The sequence below is a fragment of the Cupressus sempervirens genome, chromosome 10 (assembly GCF_028749045.1).
Source record: "Cupressus sempervirens isolate cs-2001-9-10 chromosome 10, ASM2874904v1, whole genome shotgun sequence".
In the NCBI taxonomy this organism is placed as follows: Eukaryota; Viridiplantae; Streptophyta; class Pinopsida; order Cupressales; family Cupressaceae; genus Cupressus; species Cupressus sempervirens.
In genome coordinates, this window is record NC_143127.1 from 398,535,393 (window position 1) to 398,559,148 (window position 23,756).

Here is a 23,756-nt window from a genome sequence, read left to right on the forward strand (position 1 = left end):
TAATACTCTAAGCTGTTTAGAATTATAATGAGACGTGTATGATAATTTAGACATGTTTGAAAAGATTTAGATGGACAAAAGAAGGTGTTTTGAGGTTTTGAGGAATATTCAAAGGGATAATCTTATCTGTACTAGAGAAATATTTTAAGAAAAAAATAGAGATTCTATTTCATGTAAAATAGAGCATGGCAATTGTAATCTCATGGGTTTGTAAAGGAGAAAATATGCAATACAATGTTAAGTATAATCTCATATATTATATACAATAAAAAAATAGGTCATATATGTGATTGCAATATAGTTTTTTTGATTATTATGCAATATAGGTCACTATAAGAATTTTCTTAAAGGAAAAATTCACCCAAGAACTAAGAACTCAAATAGAAGCACAAAGTAGACTAGAAGAAGAGAGTATGATCAGAATGACAATATATTGAATATGCCATGATAAGAGTACACTAGGAGTGCATGTATATAAAGACCTCTCACAAGGCACCTAGAATGTCTCTAGAAACAACTAGGAGATAAGACAACTAAGTACCTTATCCATCATTCTAGATGAATGGATAAGAATGACAAAGTGTCATATATATGTAGAAGATTCTTGTGTTGTACACAACATGTTCTTAAAAGAGGTGTGAATCCCTGCGATATAATCATGACAACTCACAAGAGTGCACAAACTCCTAAGTGTCTCACAAAAAAATAATGCAAAATAATTAAATAATGCATTAACCTAAGTAAATTTAAGTAAGTGTAATAAGTAAATACTTATTTACACCAACAGCCCCCCTTAAGTGCAACTTAGGGGAACTCCCTTAAGCTTAGAAAAACTAGGATGAAAATGCAGGATGGGTCTCGGCTACTAGGCCATATTAGGTATCCATGTACATAATGAAAATGCAATCTCTCGTAAAGTGGAGAAAGAGGGAAAACTTAATGGGAAAAACCCTCCCCCAAAAAGAGAGATAAATAGGGATGCATTGACGGATGGAGTAATCAAGACCCCCCCATTACGACATACAACTACTATATACATAAGAGAATAAGAGAAGGAGGAGAGATAGAATAGGCTCTCCCCCCCCCCCACAAAGAAGAATGCCAACAAGTGAAAGACGCTCCAATGAAGAAGTTGGTCCAAGAATGCAGAATGGCGTTTCTCCCCTTAGGAAGAAAAAAAGGCAACAGTACACTCCTAAAGATGTATGGTGGCCCTAAAACTTGCTCAAGTATCCCTGTGTTGATGTTCGTGTTCACCCCTTCCAACTGTGCTGAAAAAGAATGAGTATAGATTTGGCAAGGATGTTTGTTGAACCTAATCCATTGAACCATCTATTTCCTCAACTGATAAAGAAACCTCCACTAATTGATGTTCATAAGGATCTACAATCACACCAACCTATATAGATCGATCATGTAAAGAATGGACATGAGGGTCAGAGTGAGCTCTCACAACAACTATAGAAGGATCACATTCATCAATGAGAAGATGTAAGTCCTCAAGTCTATCTCCCAAGTCAACTGAAGCTGGAGCTAGAAGATAAAATGTATCATCCTATGATGGACCTTTCACTCTAGCAATGTAAGCATGTGGACTAGACTGATATGACCTCTCACTACAACTATCAAGAGAACCCCATGTGACTGAACCTGTTAAAGCACTATCATTGGTGTCACTCTTAGTTTCCACTATATATGATTGATGTACGGAGAGGAGTAGAGGATAAGCTAGGAGAACTTTCCTAAAAGTGAACATCTTTCTCCATAAAGATCTCATGAGTCTCTAGATTCATAAGTATGTAAGCCTTCACATTGTCTTCATAGCTAATGAAGGTACAAGGCCTAGGTGCCAGTTCCTTGCAACTCCTAGAAGATAGGTTTGCCCATGCTAGACAACCAAATACTCTAAGGTGACTCACAACTAATTTTCTACCACACCATGCCTCAAAAGGAGTCTTCATGTCTAAGGCATTATGATGAGACCTATTAAGTATGTGAGTAGCATTGCTAATGGCTTCAACTTCTAATGTAGCATCAAGAGACTTTTCCTTTATCATGAAACTTGTCATGGTCTTGAGAGTCCTAATCTTCATAGCTGCAACATCTGTCTTATGTAGACTAAATGCTGGTGAGTTCTGAAGATCAATCCCCTCAATTCTGCAAAAGTTCTTAAGTCTTTTGTCTACATATTTGTTCTTATTGTCCACTCTTAATACCTTGATGGCTTTCCTTGACTTGTGTTTAACATGAGTCTTGAAGTATTGAAGCTTATGAACCATTTCATTCTTCTAATGAAGGAAGTAGAACCAAGTGAATCTCAAAAAGTCATCAACAAATGTGAGGATGTAGTGGCATTGGCTGATGACAGTCACTACAAAGGGTCCTACTAAAACCATGTGAACTAGCTGAAGAACAACTGGAGCTCGAGAAGATTTCCCTTTATCATACTTCTCCTTGAGATTCATATCCACTAAGAAAGATGAGCATTCTTCCTTAGAAAAGCTGATATTAGCTAGACATTTGACCATATGTTTAGAGCAAAGTTGCTAAAGAGAGCAAAAGTCAAGGTGACCAAATTGCTCATGCCATAAGTTGATGTTTGAAGTAGAGTGAGTCAACAAGGCTTGAGAAGGAGACTTAGGCACAAAGTGGGAGAAGGAATAAATCCTCTTGTCATCATTGACTTTCCCCACTACAACCAATGAATTATCTCTAAGACTTCACACCATCACTAAATCTAGAAGGAACTCAACTTTGTGACCATCTCCAAGGTAAGTGATTTGGTAAACTAATAGGAGATTGGAGCTAAGGTTTGGAACGTAGAGAAAATCCTTGAATTCCCCATTTTCCATTTTTGCATGTCCTTGCCCTTCAACTTCCATTTTAGTATAATCTCCCACGAAGATGTGTGGTACCTTTGATTACTTCAATGAAGAAAACTATTCCTTTGAAGAACCCATATGGTAGGAGGCACCTAAGTTAAGTATCCATTCTAAAGAAGAATTTGTGTTTACCATAAGTGCTTTCCCTTTACCATTTGAAGAGGTTGGATTTGAATCCTTCGAAGTACCTCATAATTGAATCTTGTTCTTCTTGAGTAGGTTTTCCAACTCATCAATTGTCTTTGTTTTGCAATGATGCTCATCATGATTTGGCTTTTTTTAGTATGCACAAAATAGTTTGTCCTTCTTGTTGTTACTTCTCTTCTTGTTGGAAGAAGAATTGCCTTGTTGAGAGGAGGATTGTTGTGTCTCAAATTGTGTTTTCTACTTCCACTACTTGTTCTTGTTGATGCTTTTCCCTCCTTGACTTGATTTGTGCTCATCACTAGCCACCAAGGCTTTGGTCTTTGATGACTTGAGAAGTCCTAAATCCATCAAGTGAGATTTTTCAACAATCAACATCTTTGCAAATGCATCAAATGAAAGCTTTTGGTAAGAAAATCACATGGTCAACCTATGAGTAGTTAAACTCGAAAAAAAATTAACGTACTTAGAAGGTAGCCTCTTCAGGATATGATGAATCAACCTGTCATCCTTCATGGGATTTCCAAAATCTTTAAGAAGTGCCCTATACTCATTGACTTTGATGATATAATCCTAAATTGTGTCAAAATTCTTAGGATCCAAGAGAAGTAGATCATCCTCAATCTCAAATCCCTTTTCTTCATCCACCTTACCATACAACTATTCAAGTTTATCCCAACCTTCTTTAGAGTTTGAACAATTTTTAATGTGAAAGAGAAGATCCCCTTGTACAAAACTTCTGATAACTCCTAAAGCCTATCAATCTTTATTTTTCCAATCAATGAGTTCTTTAGCATCAGTAGGTTTGGTAATTGTACCATCAACATAAAGACTATATCCATTTTCTATTAATCTACTCCATGCAATAACTTTCCGTGTAGAATAGTTGTGTGAAGTTAGAGGACATTTAAAACCAATGATGCAGACATGAAAATAGCATAATAGAGAGACACAAAAAATATAGTACACACCCCCCCTTTTCACTTAATCAAAAGACCCCCACAAAAAGGATTCTTTTGGCACTTTATAAGTAGTGCGTTTACAATGGACCACTTGTAAAAATGAACAAAGTGGACTTTCTAATTTTTCTTTTACAACTACCTTATAAGGCTTAAATGTGTCACTTAATCACTGTAGCTCAGATTTACAACAATTCTAAAAAATAATCAAAACTTTATAATGCCAAAAAAGGTCTAATTCTAAAAGCGAGATTTCGGTCCACACAACCCTAGAATCTAACTTTAGATCTAGAATGTAGAAAAAAAATACATACTTTAAAAAAATTAAAGAACCTAAAAAAGTGACTAGATGTGCCCATATAAAGCTTCTAAAGTTGCGAAATGCAGGATTATGTAGGTATAGTCACCAAAAAATGCAATTTCTACAAAACTTGTGCACCAAAACTAGAAAACATTACCACCACCACTAGAAAATTTTAAAAATTCTACCCGATTTCAAAAGAAATTGCACCTGAATTAGAGTTTGGATGTCCAAGATATGGGCTTGAAAAGTTAGGCTACCAAACTGAAAAGCATTCTAGAGAGGGGTCTGGAGAAAAAATGACGAGTCTATATTTGATAGTCAAACGGTTGTCTCTGCAGTTATAAAATGCTTGGTTTTGATAGTCTTCAATTTTAACCTCAAGAAAAGATGATGTCAACAAAAATTTGGGCCCTTCGAATGATGTAGCAACCTGAGTCAGCGTCCATACTGTACAGACATACGAACAATGATGACATGAAAAATCCAACTAGGACTACATCATAGTTTGACATGGCATGCTTATGGCAAGGTGATGTGGTGATGTCACCTACTAACTATATGCATATATGGCGAATGAGCCTATGTGTCACTATAGTGGGCTGAGTGGTGCCACATGTCAGCAAAGGAAAAATCCATGTGCAAGCAGTGCAGGAAAAGCACAATGCCTAAAAAAAGTACGCTGGAGATATACCAGTCGCTGTGTGTTTACTCTATGTCACCAAAAAAATTTACTATGTGTAGGAAACTCCAACGACTGGAAAATATTGAATCGGTCATTGGATACTCTAACATATGGGGGGTGAGAAAGTTTCACTATTTGTAGCCATGAGATGCTAGATTTTCTTCAAATGATGTCAAAAACCTATGTTTGGTGATCCCAAGAAACTTGCTTGTCACCATGAAACTACAAACATGGCCAAAAGAGTCTTCTATTGCCATTACAAATGTTGTGCTCTACAATGTCAGAACTTGTGTTATCACAAGCTGAAACTAGTGAAAAAATAATGCAAGTAGGTTCAGTCCACTGGTATTATAATGTTTTGTCTCCAATCGCGTGGGAAAATAGTTTGAGGACTATTTAAATACCATAGCCCAAGCACAAAAAACAAAGAAATGTGGTGTGGTGCGTAGTTTGGCTGCAGGTTGAAGGGTAGGTTGGTGGTTATATTCGATGGGATTTGTTGAATGAAGCCCACTGAAAATGAATATTTGCCCACTGTGATTAATTTGTATGTCCGCTTCTAGATAAATTGAAATAAATTGAATAACCTTGCGACAAAATATACCTCCAAAAATGGCAAAGTTGAGGTGTCACTACTCAGTTTTGCTAAAATATTTTCTATGGAAATTGTTAGAAGGGTAAAAAATATTTTCGAGAATTCTGACAAAAATGAAATATTTCTATGGAAATTGCTGGGAGGGAAAAAAATATTTCAATAATTCTGATGAAAATAAAATAAAATTGCAGAGAAAATAAAAATTATAGATCCAAAAATAATAAATGAGATCTACAAATGACCATACCTAATTTGCAAATCAGGCCCTCCAGGTTCCGATTTGCAAAAAACATTTGCCTCATGGTTGAGTTTGGGGCAAGGCAGCCAAGTTTATAGTCAATTTTCACTGGTTTAGCATTCTCGACATAATGGCAAGGTCAGATCTGGCTCTAGATGCTCTCAATTTCTACAGTACTTCAGATTTGAGCTAAGGTGCTGAAGCAATGGTGTTCTCAAATGGCTATTTGACGAGAAAATCTCCAAGTTGCTCTAATACCATGTAAGAATTTTCCTATGGGAAAAATTCACCCAAGAACTAAAAACTCAAATTCAAGCACATAGTAGACCAAAAAAAGAGAGTATGATCAGAATGATGATATATTGAATATGTCATTATAGGAATACAATAGGAGTTCTTGTATATAAAGCCCTCTCAGGAAGCACGTGAATGTCTCTAAAGGAGATAAGACAACTAAGAACCTTATCCAACATTCTAGATGAATGGATAAGAATTAAAAAGTGTCATATGTGTGTAGAAGATTCTTGTGTTGTAGATAACATGTGCTTAAAAGAGGTGTAGACCCCTATGATGTCATCATGACAACTCACAAGAGTGCACAAACTCCTAAGTATCTCACAAATAAAATAATGCAAAATAATTAATAATGCATTAACCTAAGTAAACTTAAGTAAGTGTAATAAGTAAATACATATTTAAACCAACACACTACTAACATTTTATAGATATTAGCTTTGTAAAATTAGTTTAATCAAAACTTTTAAAAATTTAAAGACTATACTAGATTCTTTATTTAGTTATTTCTTTCCATTTGGTGCCCATGCCAAATCGAGTTGTAAAATTCAATTAAAATATTTTTAGCCATGAACAATTAAATATCAAATAAAGTTCTAGATGTTTTTTTCATTGACTTAAATCATTATCTAATTTATGGATAAGTGAAAAGTCTCATGAATTTTTTAATGCACATTTTAATTCCCATCTAAGAAGCACAATTTCATTAAATTCTAAGGCACGTTAAACCAAAATTAAACATCTTTATTAAATCATTACCTATCTAGCCATTTATCATGTTTACTCATCTTTATCTAGTTTATCTAAATTGATGATTCTTTTCATACTCTATATTAATAAGATGTTTATTCCATAGTTTTGGTGTAATATGAAATATAACCAATGAGCATGACTTTAGCATCTTATTAAAGAAATTTAATAATTATAATTTTTTTTTTATCCTATCTAAAATATAATTTCACTATTGTCTTGTATTAACATCATTCATTGATACTTTATCCCTTCAATATCATCTTGTAGATTTGTTAAATATCTAATAGAAAACACCATTTCTTTAAGATCTTCAAGTATTTCATAAATGTTATGAATTAGTACCTAGTTCTTAACCTCATCAATTTGATCCTTGATAATGTCTTATTTGTTAAATAATTGGCCAATGTCATTAGAATATTCCCATTAAATTTTATTACATTCCACTTAGTATAGTCAATTATCTTATTTTTAGCTTGCACCACATCCTCTATCCTATTAATTTTCATCCTAGTAATCTAAAGATAGATATTTAACAATTTATTTTCTACATTTTATTTATTGTCAAAATCACAATATTTTTTAGCATCCTACCAAAAGTCTCTAAATTATACTAACTAAAATGGGTTATGGGTAACTTGGAGAAGGAAGAGATTTTGGATATATCTATGTCACTAAAAAAGCTAAGATGGACCTAAGGGGGTTAAAAAATAATGGATAATGAAGGGAAGTTTGTAGTAGAAATTCTTGGCATCCAAGTTTATTTTGTTGACCAAGTAGAGGAAGAATAGTCAAAATGATGAACCACATATTTATTTGTCTACTATAGATCTAGATATTTTTATTTTTATTTTTTATGAGTATTGGTGTGAGTGGTTCTAGGGGAGAGGGAATGGAAAGAAAGTTGTCTTTCTGATAAATAAGGGTAAATTTTGGTTTAAGTCTCTATATTATGAGATACGGGAAATGAATCATTTGAGGCATGAGGTTAAGGTGAAAATTACTTAAATAAATGCGAAGGCCTTAGTGAAGAAGAAGATCACCATTTCCCTTCATTTTACTCATAGACTGAAGCAACAAGGAAAAACACAAAAATTGAAATTAAACTTGACTCGTCTATGAAAATGATTTAGCAATATAAATATCTAGGAGTGGAAATTCTTAAGTATACCTTCAAGTATGATAAATTTGATGAGAATAAACACGATGACCATAATCCCATGAAGAATATCCTCCCTTTTGGATTCATTTAATAGTCTTGACACTTTTTATCTACCATTAAGAAAACACTTGAAATCCTTCTTGTAATTTTCTTTTGAGGTGTAGGGCATCTTGTTTCCCTCTATAAGGAAACCCATCACAACAAAAATATTTTATGTTAAAAAAAAAAAGCTTTACCAATGATGACCTTCACATAAACTATAACTTAATCATCTTTTTAGAAAGTTTTGGATTATAGATCTACATTCCCTCCACATGGCTATAGACATGGCCCTTTACACCTTAGATTATTTTTTAAGCTCATCACATACATCTTACTCTATCTGGTATAGTTCTTGCATGTAATTTTAGTCCCAACTTAGAAAATAAATAGAGATCTACAAGAAAATAATAAAGTCAATATAAAGCTCATAAATACAAAGATTATGGTGTAGGCAAAAATGATAACTAGAAAAAAAGTAAAAACCTAAATCTCAAGCTCTAAAGAATGTACTCATACTTTCTTGACAACATTAGATTAATGTTCATTTCATGGTTTCCTATCTTGAAAATGTATTTAATAATATTTGCAAGAAACACCCTCGGGAGAAAATATTTTTCATTTCAAAATTTTAGGGATTTTGTGAAGAAACCTTGCACCACAACCCTATTTGAAGTATTATTTCCTCCTTGGTAGGTATCTTTACAAAGAAATTCTACCAATGTCACAAGAAGAATGAGTATTTTTTGTTTGAAATACATCATACTATTCTATCTTGCAACTCCTACTCAATTCATAATATTATTCATTGTATAATCATAATCTAAAATATTATAGTATTTGCACCTTGTTGGAGTTATTAAATTATTTATGATAGTTATATTATTATGATTGATGAAAGATGAATTAGGTTTGGTAACCAATTTTCCAGGAAACTTTCAATTAATAAGAAAATATTGGTTTTCATGTGACCTAGAACCTCTTATAGTAGTTACAAAAGACTTATAATTATGTCCCACAATAATATTATTATAGATAGGCCAATAATATGACACCTAACAAAAAAAATAGGGAACCAAGACAAGGAGAAAGCAACAAAACCATGACTTGAAACAAAAAAACTAGCAACAACCAAAAACAAAGAGAAACAAACTAACTTTTTAAAGCCACCATCTCATATTTTAGGTCCATAATCCTTTATATCATAGCCTTGATTTTGAGGAGATCTTGAGGATGATCCGCAACATGTTCTTTTGAGTTCTCAAGCACATACACTTTCTAGACCTAGTGAATTACCCAATAGAATTACCAACATTAAAATCCAACACCACTATTGCACTAGAGTCATGTTCTATTTCCCCAATAAGATTGTTAGAAAAAATTATCAATTAAACATAATCTCTTGGCTTGTGTTGATAATTACATTAAAAGTATTTTCCATTTTAGAAACTCTCCACAATAACCCCTCAAGATTCTTATATAACCCTTTGGTACAGTTGAAACCTAACTTAGTAAATCCATCTTCTAATTGACCCTAGATATTGTTAGAACTAGCATTGAGAGACTTAGAGTTCCAATTTAGTTTGTTTATATAACCCTCCCATAAGAAAATAACTACCATAATAAGAAATTTATATAGTATATACTAATCACTATAAAAATCTTCCAAGAATTTCATTCTTATCCAACCTAAATATAATCAATACATTTACCTCTGAGATAATACATGGTATCAGAGTAATTACTTTGTTTCTAATTCTATAATGGAGACAATCACTTTATGTGTTAAATTAATGGATTAATGTGGTCGAAGGAATTGATGCAACATAATCACAAGATATTGGTATCAGTTGAACAAATGAAAGGATCTGGGTGAAGTGAAAAAATGGATGGTTAAAAATTAAAGGGCCATGAAATTGATTGGACTTGGTTTATAAGAGGCATATTTACATGATAATGATTTGTTGAGGAGACCTAAGGGAAAATTTGATATGCTTAATGCCTTTTTTAGTTCAAATGATTTTATTGCAAAAATTTCCATAGAGCATAAATTATTTGAGTTGAAGATGAGTAAAGGTGAAAATATTTTTCAACATGCAGGTACATTACATTCACTTTATAGCTAAATTCAAGGAAAAGTTAAATTTTTCTTTAACAATGCCAAAGTAATTTTAATGAATAGTTAGGCAAGAGCCTACAATGCATTGGTAAATTGCAAGCCTCTCATTGGGGAGGTCTTGGGTTCAAATATACTAGAGATTAACACATAATAATAATCAATCTTACAATAATAATAAAAATGAATGATAAATAATCTAGGCTTTGGCCGATTACCTATCAAAAAATAAACAAATTTAATGAAGAGTATATCTACCAAAAATAATTATTATTTTTTACATGGAAAAAATAAATCCCATTTATAAAACTATAATTTATTCTCTAATTCATGAAGGGAGTAGAGCTAATAAGGGTCATGAAGTTTATGAGGAATGTGATTTTCTTACTAGAAAGAAATATAAAATTTCCACTAGAACATAATTTCAATGCTTTTATGGTAATTTAAATAAACATATGTAGATGAATTATATTGAATAGGGAAAATACCTCATTGAGTATAAGTATAGCTTTTATTGCAACTAAAGGTGAAACAAATATTTTGTGTATTTTTCATACATCGAATGACTGATGTAATGATAATAACCCCCCTTAAAGTAGAAGAGTTGATAAAATATTTTCACTTAAGAAAACATAAAAGAATCCATAGGAGGTTGGAGGAAAGAGCCATCATTTCATTTGATATTAGCTTCTCTCTTATGGATGATTCTATATATAAGAAGCATATTATAAACTTTGAAAAGTTAGATCTTGATATTTTTGTCACTTTATAAAAGAGGAGGCTTGATATATTTTTATTCTTGAAGAGAATATGAGACTTAACATCATGGTTATCCCTTTAAGGAGTGAGAGGGGGACATATTTGGTTAATAATATATCAAGAATTTACGTAGGTGATCAAAAAACTCAAAGAAGATGTAGTCTCTCATAAAAAAAACATCTAATGTATAGAAATACTAGTGAGAAATTTTTCAATAGTACTTGAGGAGGTATTAGACACACATAGATGAGATGTGGAATTGTAGATAAAGCTATCTCATGTGCAACAATAGAGAAGGAATTAGCCATACTTGGAAGCAGAACTTTGAGGAATTATGCCTCATTACGTAGGGGAGGTGGTATCACTTATACTATGTAGATGGATTGAAGTTCTATAGTCATGAGATCTACTAATGTAGATAGTCTAGTTATTATTGAGAGATTGTGGTCAGGAGATCCACTGTTATGGTCATTTTGATATTTTTTGAGTGAGCAAGGAGGATTTGTAAATGCACTTCATCAAAGTCTCAAGTGATTTAGGTTTATAATCCTTGCAACCTCTAGTCTTGTTTGGATTAGTTAAGTGTGGGAAGTCAATTTTAAGTAGGGATTTATTTACCAAAAAGATGGATTTATATAGTCTATGTCAATCAATGTAATAATCAACAAAGCATTATATATTAGTCTAGGTTGAATATAAATCATTGTATTTACCTTTGTTTTAACATGGATATCTAATAGGCAAGAAACTACAACTCAATGGTAGCTTTCCAACCCTTAATGTGGGAGGTCCTTGGTTTGAGTCTACTCAAGATTAATATATAATAATAATAAATTTTAATAAATAATAACAATTAATCTATACTTTTATCATTAAGTAATTTAGATGAGACCACTCCCACCTTATAGAGTACGGCTGTAAGATAAGTGAAAAAACCTTATATTGTATAAATTTACCAATACTCAAAAGAAGTAGGAGTTGAATAATTAAAATGATAAATATTCATGACACTTATGTTAAAATTATAGTTAGTAGAGTGAAAAATATCCATCCAAATAGAAACTTTATTCTAAAGAATATGATTATTCATCTCCTTCTAAAGGGGACAATTAGCATAAAGACTTTAGTGTCACCAATTGTCTTTGGTGAAAGGGTGAGGGGAATGGGAGATCCATTTGAAGCCACAAGAGGATCCTCTAATACAACCCAATATACTTTGGAAGAGTCCATCAACCTTTTTCTTAGGCTCCAGATATACTAATAGGAGAAAACAATATCATCAATAGTTTCCTCATTCTATTTACATAAAATAAAAAAATTAGTTCCAGTTTAATACATACCTTGTATAGCTTGACCAACAGGAGAACTTTCATGTCACAAATAGTCCACCAAATGAGCTTCGCTTTAGGCATCGCTTGAGAATCCACATCTTTGAAAATTAAAAATATTTTGAGAAAACAAGGATGAAACTTTACAAAATGTATAGAAAAGAGAAAGAGGACCTTCACAATACTTAGAGTATATCTTCCACTTCATTGCGGAGAACAATGAGTCATAATAATTACGTACATGAAAACCAAGATGCACCATCTAATAAATTCCAAAAAAAAACAATAATAAACAAGAATTCAATAGGGGTTTGAGAGAGTTAAGGGCCATTTTAAGTATAACGAGGAGACATTTTTAATAAGCTTGAAGCAACCTTGATGGAGAGTGAGAATGGCTTTAGCAATATTATTCCAGATATTTGAGTTAATAGGAAAGAGGGGATTGAATAAACTATGTCTTCCTTCATTGTGCATATACCTACATTTCATAACATCACCCTAATCTATATGATATTCTATGAGGTTCTTGCTAACTTCGTTAAAAGGGCTTGATTCCCAATGTGAGAGTCACAGATGTTCAAATCTCCATTTTCCTTAGGGTTGCAAACTTTTCCCCTCTTCACCAAAAAAAGTCTCCTTTTATCTTCAATGCTTGATCAAGGAAAAAAGAGTGGTATAGCATAGATACAAGGGTTTTTACTGACAATTAGAGTGTCTACATTTCTTAGAAGATAAGCCTTCCATGAAGCCAATTTTGACTGAACACAGTCTAGATGACCATCCCAAAATAACATTGTCAATTGTACTAATAAATAAGGTCTTCTTAGTAGAGTTTTTTGGAAAACCAACAATATTACAGTCAATGATGGAGGTGATCCTAATTTGAATATGCTGCACAATGTTGAAGAAATATAAGATTACATTATGAAAATGATCTAGAATTGTTGAACTATTAGAATTTAGAAATAAGATTTCAAATTGAATATGCCTCAATAAATATAGCTAATTCAAAATGAAACATTTAAAAATATTTGACAATAATAATTATTTTTTAAATTATAAAATCAACAGAAAATAGTATAAAAATCATGATCAACAATGTCTTAACAATTTTAAAAGTACTATCCCTAGAACAACTTTTGTTTTTTAACTAATTGTCTCTTAATATTTACTATTTAGCTCCAACATTTGATATAAGCTAATTGCTTGCATCAACTTAATTTTCCGAGAGGGACATGTGTAATGAGCTTCTGAATTATCAACGCCAACTGCAAATAATGATAGCTCTCAATCCCGCCTAGGGAAGATTATGTCCTCCTTGGGAATAAAAAAAAATTGCGTCTCGTTTTGATGATGTTCGTTGCATCTAACATGGACATCGACAAATTCTTTATGAATAAATGCGAATTTAATGATGTTAAGCGCAATGATTGGTTAATTATTTGCATCCATACAAATAATTCAAGAGCAGCTCGAGTTATGAGAGGTTGCGTTGTCAAAGTGATCGTAAATAACGGTGGTAATCAGTTTCGTTGAGAGAACAGTAGTGGTGTGTTTGGGAAACAAAACACTGGTTTCTGCCGTTGATATTATTCATTGGAAATAACATCCTTTGACAAATTGTTCATCAACAAATGTGAAATTATTATTTTATAAGTTACAATATGGCTTGTAGCGCAATACTTGATTGTCATATACATCAATGTAGTTTAGGGCAAGGTGTTATGTATTTGCAGCAGCAATGGCGATGTTTTACTTGATCAATGTGTCCACCATATCTGTCCTCATATTTTTCACCGTTGTCTCAGGTCTGTATTTAATATTTCCATTATGATGTTTAAGCTTCACTAGGGAAGCATCTAGTACGAAAAGATTATTTTTCTCTTAATATTATAGTTGCACCGATGGAACTATGTTTTTTTACCACATAAAGCATTTGCCATTTATGCAGGTTCGTCAAAGATTAGAGATCCGCATTCCATGGGAGCTTCCAATCTGACGAAACACAGTGCGAATTCAAGCTATAAAAGCCCTAGGCTGCCTTGTGTGAGTAAGTTGAATCATTGGAGAACCCTATTACTGTGAATCCGGACTATTAAAACCCTAAATTTTATGAATTCAGGCTATTAAAACCCTAATTACTATGAATCCCATTGGAAGAGATTTGATAGGTATAATGATTAAATTTGCAGGATTCCCAAAGAGAATAGGGAAACGATGCACAAAAGAAGACATAGTTGTGAATCCGGGCGCCACCACACCGATGCCAAACGGTATTCCGACATACACTGCAGAAATAGTGAATGTGTGTGTGACAGGCTGCTCAATAGCAGAGATTCATGTCACTTGTGGATGGTTCAGCTCTGCCCGAATGATAATTTCCAAATTGTTCAAACGTTTGGAATTCAATGACTGTCTCGTCAACGATGGGAAGCCATTAATGTCCGGCAGATCCATATCGTTCCAGTATGCTAATACTTTTAAATATCCCATGGTAGTCTCTTCTGTTAAATGTGTCCCATAAAATGTATTGATTTTGATATCGTATGGAATAGGTCGTCCCTGATTATTTCCGGTTTGGAGAACATTAAATAAATTAACGGTGAAAGGGTTTTATTTATGGTTCTCGAATGCTTAAACAGTTGGGTGATATCTTCTTCTATCATAATTACCTATGAGCCCTTTTGGAAATATTGATTTAATAAGGTCTTCCATTGATAATTATTTATGTATCCTTGTTCAAATATTTCTTTAGTTAGACGTTTGATTTCCAACAAACGGAACATAAAATTAAGGTCGACTAGATATTCTAGCATTGTATAAGTGATTTTTGTCTTAAAATTGTTATTAATTGTGTGTAGGATCTTTGGGACATACTTATTAGAGAAGTGTAAATTTTGGCGAGATCTATCTTCAAAACTAGTATAGAAGGTTTATTCATTAATAGGTTGTGAGAGCCTAATGGTTATTTATTGGTATTTTTATAGATTATAAATTTAAATGTAATTTGTTATATATTATAGGCTAAGCAAAATTTAGTCAAATATGACTATTTAACAATTATAACTACAACTCAAAAAGTCAATCATTAGTGTGTTGTTTCTATGTCATATGTATTATTGATGGTAGTTTTCAATTAAGAGTTAAAATAGGTTTACTACAAGGGGACCCAAAAGCCGAATAGTCATTACAAAATATTAATAAAAAGTATATCAGTGTGAACAATGTTGAAAGAGAAAATCAACACCCCCAACAACCAATACCATACCAAAGACCATCTGTAAACTGAAATAAGGACCAGCATGAAAACCAAACAACAAAACAAAGCTAAAAACACAAGAAGTCAAAAGACTAAAGAACCAACCCAACATTATGTTGGCTAAGATCTAGTTACTTTTTTCCATTAATCTTTTCCATTACCACTTTTACATCCTCTTTGATATGTCCCTCATTCTTGGCCTTCATCTTCCTCCTTCAAGATTTGGTTATTTTCTTGTTCAGAGACTCTTTTGTACCCTTAGCCTCATCCAAGTCCAACACCATAATTTTGTTTGTGTGCATGTCCCCATTATGGGTAAGTTATTTATACTCTCCACTGAAGCCTCCAACAACTTTTGTTGTTGACCATGGTAGAGGTATTTCTTTCTAAGTTGTTAATTCTATGAACCAACCTTTATAACTTAGTCTCCAAATCATTCCCACTAGTACCAATCAAAGGATCCCCATTCATCTTATTCTAAACTTCCTCTATTTTTGCTTTGAGATTTTTAATGGAATGAAAGGTCCTTTGTTCCATTATGAAGGTGTTCATAGGAATAGCTTTCATTTCTTGGAAAACTACTAAAGGAGGTTTAATATCAATACCTTTAAGGTCATCCTTGAGCAATTTCACATTGACCTTGTCGACATACACATTATTGGCAACTAGAAACTGTCTTTCTTTGTTTACCTCATTCTTATCCTCTGAATCTTTAGGGGTCACCCTGAGAGGAGAATTCTCTACTTCAATGAACACATTATGAGTCATATTTTCCTCAAAATAATTGAAGGAGGAGGCCTCTTTATCAAAATATTTCTCATCATCACTAGTCTCAACATTTTCTCCTCCCAATTCCTCCTTTTTCTACAAGCTTTACTTATCATCCCCTAAATGAACATAAATTGAGGAAGGAAAAGTGTTGGGTAGTTTGAAAAATTTTAAGCCAACCCTACAAAATATTCACTCTCAAGATCCTCTTCCAATTCTAAACTATTAACATTTTCTTCACTAGCTCCTTTAGAATCAGTCGCAATTTCATTATAATTCATATTCTTCTTGTTCCTTTTCACCGACTCGCTTTTCACTTCTCCTAATTCTACCATCAGCTGCTTTCCTCTACCTTTCTACTACCAAGAGATTTAGGGTTTTTTTTCTCTTTTAACAAGAAAAGACAAAGGGAGAGATTCCTTTAATGGGTTTATTTGGTTTCTCCTTGTACTCCTTAACAATGTGATCAAGAGAGAAAATAAAATTGAAAGGAAAAAAAACCCTAACCTTGTGCCGAAAATGATTTAGTAGGAAACAATAATAAGTTTTTCCCTGTTATACCTCCCATTATAATTAACATATTGGATAATAGCTTTTTCGCTCAAGTTTCAATTCACACTTTTTTTTCACTTTAAGGTTTGAGTCAAATCAAGTGTTAACATCTTGAGTCTGAGTATAGATTACACATATAATGGAATTTCTTCTCATTATTCTTTTGAGCTAACCTGATGTGAGAAATAATATGAGCAATGCACTAGTCCTTGGCTAGTTGATTAGGTTTTGGAGGGTTTGTTATGTGTTTCATAATAAGAAGAAGGTCAAAATTTTCTACTAATTAATCATTCTTTATTCCTAATCATGGTAAAGATGAAGATTCATGCTATGTTGTTTTTTTCATGGAAGACATTGCACATGATCAAGATCAGAATATAGAGAGCATAGTTTGTGTTGTTAAATGTAGCCAAAACCCTTGAAATTAAAGATTGATGAATGTACATCGTCAATTCAGTAAATAGATGGTTTAGATGTGATCATGATAAGCTACATGGGTTGATGAAAAGTCAAATGGATGAAAGAATGCATGCTATTAGCTAGTTGAAAAGTCAAGTGATTACCTTTTAGCTAGGTCTGATTCATTTCATTTCAAGTGGTGCTTCAAAGTATCATAAGATCATAAAAGTTCTAAGACTTACAATGTTACACCAATGATGCCCTCATCATAAGATCAAAAGGTGAAAGAAATAGAGTTATAAAACTATGATGGTGGAGATATTGTATGATCAAAGGCTTTCAAAATTAAAGTCAAGATGTTATGTGAGCATCATAAGATAATATCATTGTCACATCATAGGTTGAGTCTCCTATCAAAAACTTAGAAATCTTAAGGATCAAGGTTGAGCTACTATGGTGAGATCATGAAATCATATTATCATCATACCATAAGAATGTGAGATCATAGGTATGATAAAATAAAGTCTTTCTAGTTTCATATTGATTGTTAGATTTTAGTTGATCCATGGTTGGCATTTCTGTGCTTTCCAAAGATGCCCGAGATTTAACTAATGTGGGGAAATGACCATTCAATGTGTGTACCTAGGTGGACCCTTGGAGGAAGTTATAAAGGACGATTACTTTGTTTTAATCATAATCATTGGTTTAACATCGATGGTCATAATTCAAACCTAATTTGACTGTTATAATATGAATTATGGAGACTTGGCACGAAGCAAAAAATACAAAGAATTGAAGATCTCTACTTAATTTTTTGAAGTTGTACGAATATAAATAGTCATTGTGTGTTCTCAGAAGTACGATGGATCCAAAATCTATGATAGAAAAGATGCCATGTGTTCATATCATTGGTTATCTTTTACTAATCTCAGGTTAAGAGCTTATAATGTCAAAACTTATGGTCTCATAAAAACATATTCATTACATATCATTGCAAATCATAGGGAGTTGTATCTAATAATTAAGAGGGTAGTGATAAAATACATACACTGACCCATCTATTAGTAAACATTCTTTTGTCTCTCCAAAGCATTGGGTATTAAAGAGTTAGGTTATAAAATCTAATAGAAGTACAAACTATTAACCAACAAGATTTAAGAACAAGTTTCCCCAAAGTTTTAATAGATGAATCAATAGAAACCCCTCCCTTTTTGTAACTAGAGCCTCATCCATGGCCTTATGAAATTTATTTACCACTTCCTTTATAATTTATTTATTATGGTAGAAATTCATACCTTTTCCTTTGAGATTCGTAATCAACACTATAATATTGATGTCCAGCTTGAGGCAAAGCCTAGCAAGAGAAACAATCCCTGCTTCCCAACCATTAATGAATGCCTCTACAATCTTAGGCTAATCCTTCTTCATTCTGATCATATAAGCCACTAGACCAAATTTTATCAAATTTTCTAGTACTTTAGGTTCTTTCTTCCAAGAGTCACAGTTCCCCATCTCTCACCTTTTCAAAGCTCCACCAATGGTTATTCTTTTACAACTATCCTCAACTCCAGAGAAATTCCAAATGCAACATTCTATTCATAGAATTAGGCCAAAGTAAAAATGAAAAACAAAAAATGCCCACAAAACATGAGAAAAACTCTAGTATCAAAGGATACCCTTACCATAAGTGAAATCATGATTATTCTTCATGTCCCTAGGTATTTTTTCATTAATAACAATATTTTTATATTAAGAATGTTTACAGATAAGTTGTTCCTTGAGAGATTTAATTACAACTTATTCAAGCTCCTTACGAGAAATCACACTAGAAAAAAAAACTAGAAGTCCAAGATTCACAACTTTGAATCCACTTTAAATAATGAGCCAAATACAACCAGTAGAATATCAAGAGTCACAACTTAGAATTCCACAAAGATGTCCCTCTTAGGATTTGAACCAAGGTGTTCACACTAGGAACTCATTGCTTCAACCAACTAAGCTATACCTCTTGGATTTAATAACAATATTTTTAATATCCCCCACTTTACAAAAAACCTTGTGATGCTCAATTCATATTTTTACATTTCCATACCCTATTATATACTTATTCCATATAATGGACTTTGAGCTTGCAACAACTAAGTTGGAAAGAACACCTTCCACGTTGTTTTCTTCCCTATACATGTGGCTTTTAATTACCATTTCTAAGTTATTCAAAATAGAAAAATATTCTAACATGATACTATATATAGTCTATTAGGCCTTAACCTTTTTGTGCAAACAATTAAGAATATTCATGGAATCTCCTTCTATCCATAACTATTTGCAGTTACTTTTAAATGCTAGCCTTAAAGCATGGAGGAAACCCATTGCTTCCACTAAGTGATTATGTTGACACCCAAGTGGAACCACATTGACCTTAATCATATTTGTTTCAAATAATGACACCATTGTTGGTAGCTCCCAAATTTCAACTTTTTGTCCCATTGGAATTCAATTTGATCCAACCTTTTGGTGGAGAATCCCACCGAGCTTGTTCTCCCTTTTTTATTTGATACTATTTTTTGGTGTCATATAACTATAATAATAATCCCATTTTCAAAGTCCACCATTACTTTAAAACTTAAATGATAATTTTCAAACACATTAAGTTTGATTCTGTCAGCCAACATTGTTGGTGATTAAAATACTTCATTTAACAAACTATTGTTCGTTTCTTTCTAGAGGTTCCAAAAAACATGGGGAGCTATAAGAAACCAAATTCCTTTTTCTATACGTGGTTAACAATAGCTACACATTGTCCAAAGATCCAAGATCATACCAAGCAATATCAACTAGATATTCTATCTTTAGGAAAGACACATCTAGGTATCCAAAGCACAAGAACACTGCAAGGAAATGTGATCTCTAGTCTCGAGTGCCCCTTTAGAGAGAAAAAAAAATATTAAAAAATAAATCCCTCTTTTCATCATATTATCAATCAAGATGATTTTGTTTTGAAGAATGAGTCATTGAAAAATATTGATTTTTAATGTAAGATGTTGGTTCCAAACCTTGGTCCAAACTGATTGGAAATGGTAGGAATTTGCAAAGAACCTATACTCAAAGCCACTAAGTAGGAACCTCTAGCAATACCTTCCAAAATATCCTAATCAGGTCTGGTCACACCCAAAAATATGAAGTTGATACATGTCACTAAGGGAGCAAAAATAGGGGTCTAGAGTAATGAAACCTACCCATCTTCCATTCTACCAATAGTCTAAGATCTAAGAACCAAAAAAAAGGATACATGTTCTCATTGAATGGTTCCATCATCACTAAAAAAATAATAAATTCCTAAAAAATCCACTTGTCTTCCCAAAAGTCAATATCTAACCATTACTCACTTTCCATCTTGATCTAGATTTAATTAACTCTTTCTCCTATTTGATGCCATTCTAGATGCTGGACCCTTGAGCTAAATTTTGGGAATTTTGTATGTCCAAAATGTTCATGTTGTTGATATAAGACATTTAATCTCTAGTATTTTATTCTATTCTTTGTTGTCTTTAAAAATGTTCTAAATTTGCTAAGCCAAGAAACTAGAATTAGGTAATTTGATGGAGTGGATTCCAAGTTTACCATTCAATTAAGTATGATAGACTTTATCCCAAACAACTAGTGCTAGCCTCTTTTATCCTCCACTCTATACTAAAAAATTTCCTTTGGCATTTTTCTATGGTATCCAAAAACTTAGATAACATTTTGAATAGACTAAAAGCATAAACAAGTAGATTTTGTAAAGTAGATTTAAGAAGTATGAGTTTCCTTGCTTGGATAAGGAGGGAACCCTTCCAACAAGCCAGTTTCTCATTAAATCAATCAACTAGCTTAGCTTAGAAGGCATCTAGCAGTTTTATCTCTAAAGAAATCTGCATATAGGAATCATGTATGTTCTGAGTTTTACATTCAAGGATTCTAGCAAATATTGCAATGTCTACTAATAGAGGTGTTGATAGAGAAGATAAATCTTTTGTCACAATTAACCAACTGACCTAAGGCCTTCATGTACACTTGGAGGAAATATTTAAAGTTTCTTTCTTCCTTAATTATGGATTTATACATCATTATAGTATCATCAAAAAATTCCTCCTAAAAGCAAGTAAGGTCATTAGAAGAAGGTTTAAGTCTAGCAATCAACCCTTTGGCTATACAAGGATTGACCGATCTATCTAAGGTCTCCACCATAATCATAAAAATAGTATGTGAAAGAGGGTCTTCTTGTCTCAATACTCTAGTAGGCTTGAAGAAATTTGAAGAGGAACAATCCACAATGACCGCTGAAGAAGTAGTATCAACCATCTTTGAAACAAGTTGAATTAACTAATCCCCAAACCCAAAATTCTTCAAGAATTTGAACATAAAATCTCACTAAACTCTCTCATAAGCCTTAGACATGTAAATCTCAAGGAGATAACCTTGTTAATTTTAGTTGTTAGTAGAAAGAATCACCTTGTGGATTTTGATAATGGTGTCCAAAAATTTTCCTATTTGGCACAAAACCATTCTATTGAGGCAGAATAATGGAAGGAGAAATTGTCAGCAATGTTAAATCCAAGACTTTAGAGAACACCTTGTATATGAAATTACACATACTAGCTAGTCTAAAAGCTTCCACTTTTCTAGCACCCTCTTTCTTAGGGATCAAAACAATGAAAGTACAATTGAGTTCCTTAAGAAATTTCTTGGATCCAAAAAATTCTTTAACTTCTACACATACCTCTAATCCCATTGACTTCCAAAAGTGTTGAAACAAAAAATATTGGAAAATAGTTAGGCCCTGAAGACTTCTCTCCTTCAAAAGAAACCACCACTTTTTGGATCTCATATAGAAAAGGAATAGAAACCAACATTTCAGTAATATTATCATCTAGAATTGGAGGAATGGAAGCCAAAAGTTGGTTTTAAGTGTTTGGGGAAGGATTGGAATCTTTTTTCAAAAGATTAGAGAAGAGATCCAGAAAAGCTTCTAAAATATCCCTATGATAGTGCACATATATTTTTTTTCTCTATAGTAATATTCAAAATTATTTTGGAAGATCTATATTTAGATACCATGAGATGGAAAAACCTAGTGCTCATGTTTTTGGCCTTTAGTTAGAGGGCTCTTGGCCTTTGTCTCTTGTAAACTTCCTCTTTGGTCACAATATAATAATACTTCACTAGAAGCTCTTTTTCCTCCTCAATATTACCATAGCACTACCCATCCCTTTGGATATCATTTTGAATGTCATCTAGATTATTTTTTTGTTGAAAGATTTTTCCAAAAGTCTCATTTTTCCAATATATGACTTTATTTTTAACATGACTGATTTTTTTTAATCTATCCTAAACATTACCAAGCCTACAACCTTAACCTCCAACCAATCCTAAATAAGGATATCAAAGTTGGGGTTTTCCATCCATATCCTTTCAAATCTAAAAGGGAAATTATGATTGACTACCAAGAGATTAGCCAAAGAAAACAAAGAAGTGATCAGACAAAATCTTAGTGATATAAGAAAGAGAACAAAAGTATATATTGAGCCAATCACCTAAGATAAGAGCTCTATCTGGTCTCACTTGAATGAGATGCTTATCCTTCATTCTGATTTGACCATGTGTAGTAAAGGATACAAATTAATGAAATCCATAAATTCTAGCTTACCATCTAGATGAGCTTAGGAAGAGATGTCCAAGAATTTTTTCTTATTTTCAGAGTCAGGGGTATATACATTAGAGATAATCTAAGGGAATTTATCTCTAATGTGAGAAAACTTAATGCATGTGGTATTAATTTCAGCTAAAAGGACCTCACCTTTAAAAAGAAGTATATTCAAAAAGATATGCACACCTCTTAAAGCTCCTTTAGAATCACACTTTGTCACTTTTCCATTCTTGAATAGACAAAGAATTTCAACTTTGTCTTTAGGCATCTTGGTTTCTTGGATTAGCAACACATCTAGTTCATGATCCCAAATCAAATTTCTCACTACATATATCTTATGAGGGGAAATCAATCCCCTTATATTCTATGATATGATCTTCACTTAGAACATGGGGAGAAAATCTCCTAAATGGTTCTTTATTTTCCATCCTTATATCTTGTTTATGACTAAATCTTGAGTCTCCTTTTTATTTTTCTTACTATAACCTGATTTCTTGCTTCAAATATCTAGTTTGATGAGATTGTAGGTTACTTTATTAACAAAAGTAGGAAATTTCTACTTAATGTTTCTCCCATTATTCAGAAATTACCAAGGTTGATTAGAAGATGAAATCAAGAAGTTCATATTTACTAAAACTTTATACTCCAAATCTTCCAAATAAAAACAAGCCTTAGGGACCTTAGAATTGACCTTAAAAAATCTAGAGGACTTCTAGGATTGATCACCTAGCTCTACAAAGTTGACAACTACCTCTAGGATCATGACTAAAGGTCTAGGTAATACTACTTGGATATTCTAGATCAACCCATTGAAGAAAGGGATCCCTCTATTGAAACCTC

General features: G+C 32.6%; 1 pseudogene; it reads left to right on the plus strand.

The window, feature by feature from the left end:
* Positions 1-13,993: 13,993 nt before the first annotated feature.
* On the plus strand, positions 13,994-14,776 carry LOC149534358 (TPD1 protein homolog 1 pseudogene; annotated as a pseudogene).
* The last annotated feature ends 8,980 nt before the right edge of the window (positions 14,777-23,756 follow it).